The following is a 17,030-nucleotide window of genomic DNA, read 5'->3' on the forward strand; positions in this document are numbered from 1 at the left end:
AACGACTGAAATCAGCTAAAGATCATTTTAAGGAAAAGCTGCACCACTGTGCAACGTTCAGGCGAGGGCAGAATATATCTGCATTAATGCCCTATAACGTTTTATCTGCCTCCCCTACGGCCAAATTGTCTTTCGTTTGTAACCCTGCATGTAAGAAAAAATGTTAAACAGATGCTTTCCTTATCAGGAGCCCCTTCAAATTCTTTCTGTGTTCCACCTCCTCCTGATTAAGAGTAGCCCCAGACACAAAAGAGCAAACACGCTTATCAGACAGGGATCGAGGAAGAAAAATAACCCTTGCCGCGAAGGCACCTCTCCTCCCCTTTCCTGCGACTTCCTCAGCCGACGGAGGGTGGGGACGAGCGGTCGAGGAGGACATATAAGTGCGGGGATGAGGAACAACTTGTCAAGATGGTTGATGATAAACAGAACGCGCCATGTGGGTGGAGGAACTAAGTGATACCGCTTGCCCCTTGGGTGGCTTACCTACACTTTCGTAACGAATGCAGCTCGTGTCGCATTGGCATTCATCATTCAGACCTTTTTGGCAAGGCTTTTACTTACATCAGTCACGGTTTGTGCAGGATATCAAATGCGCGGGCTCTGCCATAGGAGCTTCAAAGAGCCAAAGTTTATTAAATAGTTAACTACCTCAGTGCAAGATCCTCTATACCTATTTGCTACAAAATAGGTCTTTGTGGAACAGAGAAGCGCTGAGAAATATCAGGGCTGGTGGGGTGCTTTAAAGATCCTGGCAAGGAGACAGTGACTGCCTGTGTTCTTCACAGTCTTGCAGTTAACTTTAAAGGGTGCGGTGAGGTAGCATAAATGGCACTGGCGAGATGCAACGTGATTTCACAGATCTAAGAATAAACCAAACTGTTGCCTCACCACGCTCGCAAGTAGAGCCGAATTGGATTTTTGCAAATGAAGTGTTGCAGCCAGATATCCTCATGACACCGCGCATCATGTGCCCGCTTCCCTTTGTACCCACTTTGTTACGAGACAATACAATTAAATTAGTGCCGCGTGAGACGGATGCTACACTTTGGGATTTTTAAGCATCAGAAATGAAATTACGTAGGAGCGATCAAACAAAACGGAAAATGCCGTCACTTACGGGCACAAAAGCACTTTGTGTATTAAATACAGGCCTGGACAATGGCTTTCACCACACAAGTCCACATAATAAAGAATTAATGAACTATTTGCCCGAGTGATGCATATTAAGCTATGTTTAACAATCTGTCAAGCGAGCTCTCGACAGCCACTTGGTCGGGGTGATAGATTTCAAAGCGGGATGAGGCATCAATCACTGTCCCGTGGTGATTGGTTGTTTGTGTGTGCGGCTGTGGCCCTCCATCTCAGCAAGGCGAAGGTTGGCTGATTGCTCTTTCTGCCTCTCTACATTCATTGTAGCTACCTGACACCATGTTATACACCCAATGCTGAGCGTGGAAATGCTTATTTACACTCGGCTGGGCCAAGCCTCCACATATGCAATATCATTTGGGTGTCTTGAAGCTGAATTGGCTGGTTTGCTGGTGTGGGCAGAGCAGGCTTAGTAGTCTGGTTATTGCCTCCCTCGCTGCTTTTGTCCATTTATTCTGAGATAGGTTAGATAGAGGAGTGTTGGTTGTTTGTTTTGCTGGCCTGCCTGTCTTCTGGGCCTGCTGCTACGATAGCTGACTGACAAGTGGTTAAGATGTCTCTTTGTGCTTATCAAAAAGTTGGCACATAAGGGCATAAAGCTTTGCTCTCTGTCTGCTTTTTGAGCTGCAGCAGAATTCAGGTTTTTCCAGGTTATCAGAGGCGCAATTGAAAGTACAAATTAAATTACTATAGCACGTACAACTGCCGTCTGCATCGACATTTACATGTTCAAAACCTCAAATGCTAATGAGTAAAATGATGTATTTGTTTATCTTAACGCTGTTCTTGGGTAATTTTATTGCAGCTGTGAAATAAATAAATTAATTTAATTAAATTTTTTAAAAAAACACCGCAGCAACAGCACTGTTCTTTTTACTGGTCTGCTTTTTCTCTCATCTTTTTATTGTCATCATCACTTGTGTTGCACATAATTGTGTCTTCCTAAAGCCGTTTCCTGCTACTTTTCCTCTGGCTACACATTTATGAAAAGGGAGTTCCCAGATCTTATTATTGCTCTGCTTTTTCTTTTTTTTCGTCTTGAACCTTTGTGGTGCATCTCATATATAAAAGACTGATAGGCATGGTAAAAACCTGTAGTGTTAATGTTTTACAGAGAAGAAGTAGCAAATCTTCAAAGCCGCTGAACGGGAAGGCGTACCATGTTTACTGACTCCATTCATTTGCCAAATGAGAAGAAAGTGTTGTCATATCATCAGAGCTCTGTGTGTTTCTGTCCTGACAGAAATGGAGCGAGAATAGATGACAGAGGAGACTACAGATTGAACAAACTCCTCGAGGGAGCAGATGGGTTTTCCATACTTCATGTAGGCTTTCTGTCCCATGGAGAAAGTGTCATTAGTAGTTAAAAGAATTTGAACGAAGCTGGTTTGTCACGGCAAGTGGCGTGGATTCGCTCTTTGTTTCCAAATTGCCTACTCAGAGAAGTCGACAGTTGAGGGTTGTGCTAAATGCCATCTTCTGACAGCTGGTGAGCACAGTTATTTAAATACCCCAGTTTGATTTTAAGCACGGCACATTATAGCTTTAAGTTTTCACCCAAGTAGTGCTTTAAAACCTCTAGGGCTGTAAAAAAGCTCCTCCATTAACACCGCGAAGCTGATATTAGCTAAAGAAAGTCAGTTACAATAGAGGCATCAGCTAGCTAGTTAGCATAATACCAGCACGTCACTCATGACTGTGAGTCAGTTTGGAACGGTGTGAATCAGTCATGGTGTTAATAACTGTAGAGCCAAATTAATCAGGTTTAAGTAAAATGTTCACGTCGCTTTGATGAAAAACGAATGAAGGATAAGTCGAAAAAATCTAACTAGAAGAGTAGATAACTTCAGAACTTCGTTGGAGCTCATTTGTTTCAAGGAAAACAAAATATGTGCAGTGACACAAATGATACATGTGGCTCAGACGGGTCGATGACAATTGCAGGTCAACGCTTTTACCCCTTTGATAGCACTATAAATCATTCAGCTGGTTCAGGACATCTAACCTCTGCAGCTCAAAGAAATTCATGTATTTCATGTATTTAAAGCATGTAGAGTTCTTCACTCTTTCTTTAGCTCTGATGACCACTGTCTTGTTTTTTCAAAAGTCTAATAAGCTTAGTAAAAAACTGAATCATAAAAAAGTTTACGTACTAATTTTGGTGCTTGTACTTCCACCTGTGAATGGTTTCCATGTAACGTAAACTTGTCTGCTCGACTAAACCCAGCAAAAAATTTCTGGCACAACTTCACCTACTTCCAAGGTGCATGGAGACGGATGAGAAACTAGCAATGCAGGGACTCCAGCAACACTTAAAAGTAAAGAGGAACAACTTTGTTAACTGACCAACACGTTTCGGTTTGTGGCCTTCATCAGGGTCATAGTAACACATAATGCAATTTGTGCTAAATAAAGGACAGGAAACAGGAAAAATAGAAAAATAATTCCAATTAACCAATCACATCTTCATAGGTAAACCAGCTGACATATAGCAGGTTGGTATTGGTTAATAGGTTAATTGGTTAAGTAACAGCTGAAGTAAATACTGGACTAGATTATCAACGTTAAAGACGGGAGGGGGACACATAATGACATAATTCCCACCGATCTTAACATAATACGTACGAGAAATACAATAAACCCCAAAGGTTAATTCATTTTCTTCACCATTTACCAACTTAGAGTCCCAGGGATGGTGGGTGCTGGAGCCTATCTGAGCTGTCATAGAGTGAGAGGCGGGGTCACCAGTCGATCACAGGGTCAACACGCAGAAACGGTCGACCACATTCTCTCGCTTCTACACTGACGGTCAATAAAGAACACTGTTAACCTTCAAGCATGTCCTTGGACTGCAGGGTGCAGGAACCCTATGCAGATCTGGGCCAACATGCAAACTCAATACACAGAGGCCTCAGATGTCCCTTCACATATAACTTAAATTAGCCAGAAGTGTGCTATTGCCATTCGCACGCTATAGATTGTAGATCAGGGGTGGGCAACTCCAGATATCACCCTGAATTGATTCAACACACCTGAATCAAATGATTAGTTCATTACCAGGCCTCTGGAGACCTTCGAGACATGTTGAGGTAATTTAGCTATTTGAATCAGCTGCACTTGAGGCCCGGAGTTGCCTGCCCCTGTTGTAGTTGAAGGGTATTTCTAAATATGTTCCCTCCAGGCATACGTACATTTCCTTTGTCCTTCATGAGCGGCTGTCTTTTCCTCTGCAATTGTGCTCAATTGTTCTGCAAGTGGGGATGAAGTTTCTCAAAAAATCCTTTGATATGCATGTCCTGTGTTTGAAAATTTAAAAATATACACATGTATAATAAATATACTCAAATACTCAAAAACTGTTTCCTTCAAAGACTGACGTGTTTTGGTGTTTTTGTTGAAACAGAATCCCCGATGGCTGTATGCACCAGCTTTCTTTTGACACATTTTCCTGACCTTGTAGTCCCGTCCCTCCCTTAGCATGATGAGTGATGGAGGGAATTAAGAACTACTCTACTCTACATGAGCTATCACTTTAAGCTACCTGTGATTTAATCCGAAACATATTATATTCAGTGGGATACACATTCATTTTGCAATGCTATACATGTGTTTAAAAGATATGATAATGCGCCTTGTAATAGACTTTGTACCAGACAGTCTCTGACATTACATCATATTGGTATGGTCTATTGTTATTGGTATGGTCTTAACTGTAATGCCTCCTCCAGATGGCCCTCCTCAATTGAGCTATTCTTTTCCAACACCCTGAAGAAGCAATGTGGGTGCTTAGACTCTTGGCAGTAATGTAAATTTTGAGTGTGTTGCTGCGTCCTTCACAGAATTAGTCATAGGGGTGCGAGCATTATTAGATTCAAATTAGAACCCTGCTGGGTTTCAAACCACACGGATAATTGCGGGATTTTTAATCATTGTTCTCAAACACAAGGAGAGGTCACTGACTGACCTGTAAGTCTCTGAGATTTATAGATGTAGCAGCACAAACACCTTTTTTAAAACTTTCTATTATATTTGTTGTGACCACCTTCTGTTTTGTCTACTGTACTTGACATTATCAGTTTTCATTTTGTAATCCCAGAGGCAATGGCGGATAAAACATGCATTTATGTACTTTGATTGAACTAAATGGAGGACGTTTGGAAATCAGTTGCTCACAAAACATCTTCTCAATGGTTTCATGTCGTATTTGACTTTAGAGTGACAACTTTATGGTGCTTGGGGGAACGTTTAAATAGTTCCCAAACCACCCAGCCACAGGGGTTTAAGTGAAAATGAAGCGCTACGATCTCGTCGGCTGTCTTCCTTCACTTTGCACGACTAACAGTAGCCTACAGATTTATTTTGTTTACTGTATTGATGACCCATTAGAATTAAATCGCTGTGAGGTGCCTGACAGATTATAGTGTCCCGTGTTATTATCGCTTCCAGGGATCAGCTATAATAACTAGATTAGCTCAGCAACCGTAACATGCTATATGACTCTAATTATGGAGGTTATCTGATTACGTTTTGATTTTGTTTTTGTGTTTTATACCATCCTATTATCATTTAACAATTTATAACACTGTCATTAGTTAATTGTTTTTTTCCAGGATTTTCACCTCTTGCCAAAGCCTGTTTTATTTCACAGTCTCTTTGTACAAGAGCATTGTTATCAACATTTGCTTAACTAGCAACCCTCTTTCTTATATATGCTAGCAACTTAAACACCTGGTAAAGTCCTTTTACCTGAACAGTAATATCAAAGTAATTCGCAGTCAGACTTCGTGGCTCTCATTGTAAACAAATAAAACAGAAAAAATAAAAGCACATGCGCAAATACATACATATATCTCTGCATGTATACATACACATCTAAACTTTATTATGAATTGCTAATAGTGTTCATAGCAGCTGGGATTAATGATTTCTTGACCAGAGCATTCTCATTCCCAACACGTAACATACCGACGATTTGTCTCAACCTAAGGCGTCTCATAGTTACGCGAAAGGTACCCTTCCACATCCTTACGAGACGCTCCGGGTTCCCAGTTGAATCCAATAGCATGCCACTAACACACGCTTAGAGCAGAGGCTCCAGCCGTCCATTCCAGGTGTGTTACCTGTTACCGAACAGGTAACACACCGACGATTTGCCACATGCGTCAGTATTTTACGCGTATATTGAATGAGTTTTGCAGCTAAATAATAATAGTACATTGAGTCGGTATTAAACCATTTATCTACCAAGGCACCCTTTGCTACCTAACTAGCTGGTAACTTGTAGACTTTGAGATTCTTCAGCCAAGATTTTTGTCTGTCTCATACTGATGTTAGTTCTAAGTTATTCAGAGCTGCCTTTGGTACACTTGAATTAAAAATGTATTTACTTATTGATTAATTTATACCCAAGAACCTACGACATGTATTTGCACACATACTTGTCCATTTATATTTATACCTACATCTCTATTTATTTTAATATTTTTCTGTCAATATCTCTGTTTCTACACTTATTTTATATGAGTGCTTGTTTATTGTATATTTGCTGCTATGAAAACTCAATATCGCTCTGGGATTAATAAAGTTTCTCTGATTTTGATACTGAAAAATACACTGATCTCTATTGGATAAGATACAATATACATAATATTAGACTTATACTAGAGTAAACAGTGGTTGGAGACCGCTCCATGACCAAAATTATTGTGAACGAAAATGATTGTGTGCAATGAACTTGTTGTCTCATTGCCTTTAAAATAGTTGCTCTACAACCACTTACTGTCTTCAATCTAACTTTGGTGCATTAAGACAGCACTAAAATGGCAATAAGATGGAATTAGTCTGCATCAGTTTGTGATTGGATGGGATTAAGTTGGTAATTACATGCAATCTATTTGTGTTCAGACAACCATTAACCGTTCGGACAGAACTTCACAGATTCAAAAACGGGAATTCAGAAATTCCTCCGAAATAGTGACATGGTTGCTGCAGGACAGCAGTGTAACTGCAAAATCAACCTTGCTTTTATGTAGAGATATAACAAGAGTACAACAAGCTGAAAACCAGCTGAGCTGAGTCCCCTGTTGCAAACAGACAAGTGCACTCTTTGGTGCAGAGTACGGCAGGTATTTGCAACGTTTTGCAGGTATGTTTGAGACTACAGTCAGTCTAAATTAGAGTGCGATTGTAGACAGATTGCCTCCACTCAGAGGTAACGTATGCAATGCCTTCATCAAAAGGTTGAAGCCACTGCATGTTTAAACTCTGGCAGTCCAGTTGGTAAATGCAACTGCTTGCAATCCGTTACCAAATATGAAAAATTCAATGCAAATTTTTCCTAGTTTTTCATGACTTTTTTTTAACACAAGCATGTAGGTAAAATGACCTTGTAAACAAAGCAAAAAATACATTTTTAAAAAAGCTTCAATTAAATAATTAATCTTTTGGGGGGGAAATAGTTTGAAAACAAAAAGGAAAAAAACTCTATTAAAAGTAAAATTTTGCAATATTCAGTTATTTCTTCTTCTTCTTTTTCTTCTCAGTATTGGAAACTTTTTGACTCCATACATGGCAAGAACATCCCCACCTACACACCTTCAACACAACCTTTCAGAGAGCCGATAGCTATAATTGTGCACTGACGACTATTTAAAGATGATGATATCACCTAACAAGCATAAAAATCCTTTTATATGCAGCATATTAGGAACACACACACTGAAAATATCCCACATAAGGTGGCACATGTAGGTATTAGATAATGTAATGAAGGTGAGCAGAGATCAAGTGCATATTATGCAATTAATCATAATCGTGATCATTATAGCAACGGAAGAATGCGGCGGTAACATTTCAGAATGGTATGCATCTCTTTGACATGCCCAAAGCAGCCAATACTTTCATCTTCTGAACTATCACCTTTCAGGCTGCCTCATTATATGCCTTGATCTTTTATGCAGTCAGGTAAAAACAGAAGCTTTGCAATGCTTTGATCTGTAGCATAAAAGCTCCCCAAGAACTGACAGCGCCTCGAGACGGAAGCTGCGTTAGCTAGACGACGTTGGAGTAAAATGTTGTCTGATATTTTGATGCCTTATTGACCGTGAAACAAAAAGAAAATGTTGACCTCGTCAAATATTGAAGAAGATACGGGAAAGTCACAAGGCCGCCCAAAGGTTTGTCCATTTGTATGGTGAGGTTTCTCTCACCTGGAAATTACACCGACACATCCAGGTAGTAACACTGCAACTGGACTGCTGCTCAGATATATTCGGGCCAGCTGTGCTCAAAAAATATAGTTGTTTTTTTTTCTTTTAAGAATTTGTTCAAAGACATCAATAGCTGTTGGGGGCTTCCTTTTTTATATGTGGTTTGCTGGTATTTGCTCTCTCTTCATGTCAGTTGTTCAGACTGCTGTTTGAACAGTTAAAAAATCGACTCAAACTGTCCTCAGTTTGGGAATTACAAACTCATAAGTGACTTCAAAAGCGTTGCCTTCATTTGTACCAACAAAGAAGCAGAATGTGATGAATCACTCACTTCTCTCTTTTTTCTTTCTTCTTCTTCTCTTTTTGGACACATTTTGGGTGAAGCAGAAACAGAACCCCCTCTCTGTGTACCCATATGGCCATCAAACAGGCTGTGGAACAGAGTACTGCGTTATACAAAAACACACATCTATTCAACAGGCAGAATTTAACTATTTATAGCAACTGTTCCAACTAATTTATGTATATATATATATATATATATATATATATATATATATATATATATATATATATATATATATATATATATATATATATATATATATATATATAGTTTAATCCTCCATATTCACTAGCTCTTAAGTGCCCTATTCTTCCCTTCATCTTGACAGATTTGTTATTGTACTTCTTCCTACCTGCTGATTCAACATAGGTCACACAGGTGGTGATAATCAAAGCTGTTATTAAGTATGTAATGCTCAGTTAAGATGTTAATTATGATTGGCTGTCACCCCGCTGAGAAAAAGAATAACTAGTAATGTCAGGGAAATTAAGGCTCTAGCGAGATTAGTAATGGGTTCAAATCAATACACATGCAAATTTTACCTATATACACTCACCTGTTCAACGCATATATCTAATTGACCAATCATAAAACAGTAATTCAATGCATTTAGGTATTTAGACATAATCAGGACAGAAGTTTAAATTAAGCATTAGAATGGGGAGTGAAGGTAAGACTACACCACGTGACACTCTTATTAGCTTCTGCTGTTTTTTCTGCTGTGATGTTTGGACGGTGAGGTCAGGATTTAGTGGAAGCAACATGAATTCATGGATACTTCCTGCTTTGTATAAATGGTTCAGTCTGGTGGAAGTGGTGTAATGGTGTAGGAGATATCTTCTTTGCACACTTGAGTCCACTTAGTACCAGCTGTGCATCACTTCAGTGCTACGGCCTACCTGAGTATTGCTGCTGCTGATGTGCGTCCATTTATGGCTACTGTATACCCGTGCTTACATGCATGATGTGTCGTGTCACAAAGCTTAAATCATCTCAAACTGGCTTTGCAAACATGACAATGAGATCTCTGTACTTAGACGACCTCGACAGTTGAAAGTCAACACAATAGAACACCTTTGGGATGTGGTGGAACAGAAGATTTGCATAATGGATGTGCAGCAGAGAAATTTGTAACAACTGCATGATGCTGTCGCGTCAACGTGGACCAAATTGTCTTTTGAATGTTTCCAGAATTTGTACCAGGAAGATTTAAGGAAGTTGAGAAGCTCAAAAATGATCTAATCTGGTGTATCTAATAAAATGTCTGGAGAGTCTATACATTTTAAAGTAATATAATAACCTGAATTTAAGTTTAAGACTGCTAAGTGCATCAGTCATCACCAAAGTGCGGATCGCACTGTGGTGATGACATTATCTAATTAACTCTTTCTCCAAGGCAACAAATTAAATCATCTATTGAACTCTGAACAACAAAAAATTTAAACACCCCACATGTGACCTCCTAGACAGTGAAGCTAATGACCTGCAGCCAGGAGCGGCAGTTTGTCATGACATAATCAGCTTAGCCACACTTTAATTTAGAAAAATATTGGAAGCAATATGAAAGCAATACAAGAGGAAGCACTCGCTGTGACTCCGCGATGAAATAACAGGTTCATTAATTCTGACGTAATTGTGATTAGACGTCCTGTTAGCATAATGTTGTGTCCCAGAAGGGTGAAGGACATACGATTCTTTAAACATGCTTTGCACTATGCAGATTCCAACATGCGTTCATCTGCAGTTTAGCACTTTCTGTGTGACGGTAGAGTACTACAGCAGGGTGTGATATGGTATTACATTAATTCCCTTCTTTCAACAGAGTAGTGCTCCAGATTCAGAAGTATGCACAGTATCTCTTTAATTGTTTACCCTCTTTCTTTTCCTCTCTATTTGAATATGCATGCAAAAGAAGAGGAGCACTTGTACTCCCAAGGATATATATACTGTGAGAGTTTGGATGAAAACAGATCTGGCTTAAACTGGATGGTGCTCAAAGAGGAGTTAACCTCATTTTCTGCCTTGATCTGATTCGAAGTGTTTTTGGAAAGAAAGTAACGACTTTAAAACTCCACAGTAATTTTCCGTGATTATGTAACAAAGCTCCACCGGTGGAGTGTTCAGATAGCGAAAATATGATGTCACACATATATAAATAGGAAGACGAGCGTTTTATAGATGCTCTGTGAGCACTCTTTATCCTTCGAGCTTGAGGTTCCTGTCCTAGGATTGCACTCTCCTGGACAGAGATCTCAGATAGCACTCATCATGGTTGTTATGGTTTTGTGGTCTATTTCCCGATCCCTTAGTCCAAGTTCCTTCCTTCAGGGCAGAGTTCCAGGTTTCCCGCTTTTGCCTCGCATCAGCAGCAATTGCCAACCAGTACATAGGACTAGCTCATACTTCAACTCTCCACCTTAAGTTAACACTAGGCTTCCTTCAGTCTCCAGTAATTCACATTCTTGGATCAGTACCCACTATTCACCTGTTGTTTACCTGGTTTCCTGACCCTGGTCAACTCGGTCATCTTGTTTCTTGCTGGGCACTTACCTGCCTGTCCTCCTGCTCACACCACTCCTCGGTACTCTGGAAAAAGGGAAAGGATGGACATTTTTCACTTCCAGTACTCTGCTTTCGGATACTCACTAGCTGCTTCCCCCCCTTAAACCACTGACTTTTGCTCCTCAAATTAAGCAATTCAATTTAAATCACACATCTAAAAATACCTACTCCTACTTTGTGTTCATATGGCCTGAATTAATCCGCCTTTCCCTCTCTTTAGGTGGACTCTCTCCACTGAAAGGACGCTCGATTTTTGCACCCCTCTGTTCATTCAGACCATCGAGTTTAATAAATTTTTACTTTTGAAAAAACAGACTTTTTTGTTTGCATTTGGGTCCAAACTTTAGTACAGACCTTTGACACAGTCCTTGAATCTGTTGCCTCCACCTTCCACATCTTCTCCAGCTCCTCTCTAAGCCCTCAGTAGGTCTTCCTGTGCTCCTTCCTCCTGATGTTGCTATGTACATGTGCTGTCATAAAAACATGGGTATGACATCAATGGTGCATTAAGGAGAGCTGCATAGTTTGACCATGCGTGGAAAATGCCGAAGTCTATTTGGCTGGAATCCAGCTGAGTTTGCTTTTAGCATCTCTTTTTTAAAAATAATGCGACACGATGGATACGAAACCACCTTTGTGGCTCTTCTGTTCTGTCTCTCCTCAATTTGCTTGCCTGTTTAGAAGCAATGCTTTAATAGCAAAGTTGTGTCATGCAACTGCAGTTTTCTCAAATGGAAAATGCAGCCTTGAAACTAATTTGCGTGTTCAAGTCTTGTTTTGGAATCAAATATGTGCACGAACATGAATATCTTATTTGGGCAAGGACTGCGGCACACCCTGCAGGTGAAGAAAACTTTATTTCACAAGCACAAAAAACTTCCCACACTGTTTATTACAAACACTATTTTATGACCAAATGTGTTTGTGATAATGGCTTGTTGGATGTTAATGTCACGCTGATTGGGTTTGTGATTACAGTGCTTTTGTCTTTTAGGGAGTATTTTCTCTATGCAGCCGAATTCACTAACTATACTTGATGTCATTTTAAAGCTAAATTAAAACCAGGCCTAAGATCAGATAATTGCTGTTGCTCTGATTAATTTCCACGTTGTGCAGGGCATCTGCCACCCAAGGTGTAAGATGACATTTAGTACAAAGACTGTTGAAACAAGACAGACAATACACGAAAGAAAAGGTAGAGAAAGCTAAAGTGAATTTGGAACTAATTTGTAAAGAAGCACACAGTGACCCTTTGTCATTCTTTGATGAATCAGTCTGAAAAATAATAGCTTAAACACTGCTCGTTGGTGTGGTATTTCTGGACCTGTGGATGGAGGAAATCAATGGCAGACACTACTACCCTTCAATAGCGAACGTAAAAATGCCATCGAGCAGAACTCATTGAACTGAGCGAGCTGCTCCAGTGGAACTGCGCAGTGTCCAACATCAGAGCTCGGTGGTTGAATCAGGCACCTTTAAGTGCAAAAGTGTGTAGCTGTGTGACCTTGTGAAGCTAAAGCGAGCATTCATCCTCTCCAGCCTTTTCTGATTGAATGCATTCTTGGGAAAAAAAGGTGTGGGGGGGGGGGCTCATACATGACTTTGATTTTTTGCAGATCTGTATCCTTTATAAATATTACATGGTGAGATGCTCCTCTAGTTTCTGCTGGCATGTGTTACTAAATCCACATCAAATCATCCCACAAAATGTTATGGACCTATTATGCAAATTTTCTGCTTAATATTTTTTATTCCTGGCATGTATTAAAGTAGCTTGATTCACTTTTTAATTTATCTTTATTTGTCTCATGCTCTCTGTTCAGACACTTTGCACAGAAGGTAGGTAGATAGATAGATAGATAGATAGATAGATAGATAGATAGATAGATAGATAGATAGATAGATAGATAGATAGATAGATAGATAGATAGATAGATAGATAGATAGATAGATAGATAGATAGATAGATAGATAGATAGATAGATAGATAGATAGATCTTATCATATAAAACTAAATCAGAATTTTCTGTCAAAATTAACACTGCGTTGTCTGCGTTGACCTGTCTGTCACCTTATGGCAGCTGGGATAGGCTGGAGAAGTGGAAGAAACTGAATTTTTGTTTTCTGTCAAAATTTGAGTCTTTCCCTCAAATTTGCAGCAGACAGTTAAAGCTCATTTTAGCACTAAAGCACTACCAATGCTGTACCACACTGGAACCATATTATTTTTTCCAATTAGGAATTTTGTGCAGCTGCTTTTTAGTATTTAAAAGGACTGCGTTCATGGTCATATTATCTGACTGGAATCCACTGGCCTGTATAGTACTTTTAACCAGGTTCTCACAAAGGACAGTATAGCGCTAGAGGGGGGAAAGAAAAGAAACTTCTGCCACTTCATCACTTCAACAAATGACCTTAACCTAGCAATGAAAAACTGGAAGACACGGGTCACTTTAAGCGGTGGAAGAAACGATCAAAGCCGTCGTACTTCTGTTAGGGATACTTTCTTTCATTGTCTCTTAGTGGATACTGTCATATTGCCTCCAGTGATCCTTACATGAATTCACTGGTAAAGGCAATTAATAAATGATCAAGTATATTATACCCAAGTATAACTATGGAAGTCTAGTATCAATCAGTTCTCATTAGTGCGTTTTCAGCCAGTTCCTGATTGTTTCAAGCTAAGGCAATGACTGAAGGCTGTCTGTCCTGCCCTGACAGAACCTTAATATTAATGTTCCTCTCGCTCAGCCCCATTTTCTTTTTAATCCTGTCTGGCTTTTTGAAGATAACTGCACCTTAAAGGGAAACCGAGCGTATCTATCAATTCACATCAAAGGTGGATGTCCGAGACGTTCGAACACCTTGTCCGTCAATAACCGGTAGAAATTCTAACATTTCTGATCATTATTATCTCCTGTGTCTTTGTTCTGTCTGTAAATGTGCCTGGAATGCTTCAAAGGCATGTTAATCAGGCTGTGTGTGGAGATGCCAGGAGACCAATTACACTCGTGAGCTGCACTTCAGCTTTCTCATTTCCCTGAATCCTGCTGCTCAAACATGGTTATAGCCCAGATTTCCGTTCAGTTCCGATGAAATAGTTGACCTTGACAAATAGCAGAATGCAGAGAGGAATTGGTAACTTGGGCACAGCATGGGGTATTTCAGCATCTCTGCAGCTTCCGTGTAAAGCAGCAGTATCCGTCGTGCATGAGCTACATTGGTTTGTATTTTTATGAGCAGAAGTGCGAACAGCTTTGTTGCTCAAGGCTCGTGTGAATGCAGCGGCAGATTGAATTTGCCGAACAGGCAGTCGGAGGCTCATATTTTCACTGATTTAACCTGGACCTGATCATGCTTAATGGCTCACTTCAAGGTCTAGATACACGATTCTGCCTCCAACTTTGAATGGGCAACATTTTTCACGGCAACTCGAGGTCGCCTTAATCGTCAGGTACCAAGATCGCTGAGTCAAAAAACTCTAAAGCCTTCCTTTAGAGTTGTACTTTCTGGAGAACAGATGCTGGTCGTACAGAGCTCCCCGTCCCTCCAGCTGTTTTTTTCATTTCGCTGTAGGGTGGACTGAAGAACAGGAAAATCTGTCACCAGTGGAAGCTGCATCCCAGTTGGCCTAAGGAGGCCCTAATCATCGGCCGTCCATCCATCTGCCACCAGACTGATATGCCCCCAGATGTCGTGAAAGGCCCCGGCGTGCCCGCGCACCCGCCAGCCAGCGAGGGCCTGTCTTTGCTCGGCTGGCATCGCGTTCTGTTCACACCAGGACAAACTTGATTTGACCAGAGGGAGGCTCTTATGATTGATGATTCCACCACATATCTTCAGCCACAGCAATCTGGCCTGGCTCTACTGCTGTGCTATGCATGCATGTGTGTGTCTGTGTGTGTGTGTGTGTGTGCAGATCTGTATGGCTGTGACAGTGAATACGCTTTTTCTACGGGAGGACAAAGAGTTCGGGAGTTTGTGCAGAGGTGTATGTGCATATGGAACAGAGTCGCATGCAGAGGTAGCAGCACCGGTTGTTCGATTGTTGTTTGCCAGGCAACGTTTCCCAAGTATAGTACAAGCTGCAAGCCCACTCTATCCAGAGTTTGTTAAAGAAAGCTCAAAATGTCATCGGTTTGCCTTTACACCCACAGGTTTCCTCAGCTGTGGCAGTAATCAGCACTGAGAAGTGGCGTCCATGCCTCGGTGCCCAAGCCAGAAGCTTTCCACACTGCTTTTCTTCTACTACTTCCTTTTTTTTTTCTTTTTTCCTAAATGTCATCTCTCGTGCTCATCTCCCATTGTGTTCCTCCGGCAAACAACCATCAAGGCACCAATGTTCTTTCACTATTAAGGCCGCATTCCTCTCTTTACGGCGAGGTATATGTTACAACTTAAAAAAAGACGAGCGCCCCATCTGACACACAGACGCCTCACGGAAAAACACTCAAACTCCTAACCGGCGTGTGATTAAATTCAGAGTGAGACAGGGTATCGCATTAGGATGAATGTCTATTCACAACTTTGTTAACTCGCTGATGTAACAGGAGTATCCTACATATTAATTCAATATGCAGTCTTTCAGAGCAAATATCCGCCCTGATTATTTGTGCCAAAAAAGCACGAGCACCAGTGGGGAGAAAAAAGGGAAATTATATAATATGTCAAAAGAAGCAGGGAATAAAATCATGACAACAAAAAGCCCCAGACGCAGACCACGAAGAGGGACAGCGGTCAAAAGTTGAAACTAACTAACCCGAGGGTGTATGATGGAAAAACGGAGCATAAATTCGGGATGACAAATACGGCAAATTGGCACGCGACCAGCTACGGCTAATATGTTGCTGCAGAGATCTTTTTAGCTTTTTGTGTGTTTTTTGTTAAAGTAAACTCGTGTTGTGCTCTGTGCACCTCTCTTGTTGAGACAGCGCACACACCAAAACCTTAATGACATAAATGGCGTGTAATGATCATGATACGGAGCTGGGAGGGGGTGCAGGGGGGGAATAAATCACTGATGTAATGTTTCTGCTGTAGGTGAAGCCAATGCCAGGGGCTCCATCTACTGTTTGCCGCTGAGAACTTCACACTGTGTCTTCTGACAGTGCTCCAGCTGACTCAGTTCACCCTCCCCACCCTCGCCCTCCCCTTCCAGCAAACAAGGAGGGACAGCTATACTCAGCAGTGAGGCTGAGGCAGTATAATTTATGCCTGTGAATTATGGATATACCGAGCAAGTGAAGGCCAATATATGTTTTATACCACGCTTCCCTCCATTTATTTTGGCTGGGGTTATGACTTAATAGCGTGCCGTTCTGTTGATGATGGATATCCTGATTTATCTGCTCGAGTCAGGCAAGGCACTCAATTAAAGCGCTTTGTCAGGACAGACATGCCGAATGTACTGTCACTTGTTGTTTATGACTGACTGACTGTGCTCCTGCAAGTCAGCGTCCACCCGTCCTGTGATTACTTTCAGGCGTGGGGCAGTAAAACCATGTGTGTTATTCAGCTCCGTGCAGCAACCACCCGAACCAGCAGCGTCTGCTTTCGAGCTCCAACCGACTACTTCCTTTTTTTTTTCTTCTTTTTATCTGATAATCAGAATTACATTAACTGTAAACTAGGATACAACCCTATACATAGCAGTGTTTTACGGCTTCATTTTATAACCTCATAGAAGTCAGGAACATATAATTTCTCACAGATAGACTGAGATGTATATACTATCCATTCCCCTGGAAGCCATCGGCAGCAAT

This window comes from Astatotilapia calliptera, chromosome 3 (assembly GCF_964374335.1).
Source record: "Astatotilapia calliptera chromosome 3, fAstCal68.1, whole genome shotgun sequence".
Taxonomy (NCBI): Eukaryota; Metazoa; Chordata; class Actinopteri; order Cichliformes; family Cichlidae; genus Astatotilapia; species Astatotilapia calliptera.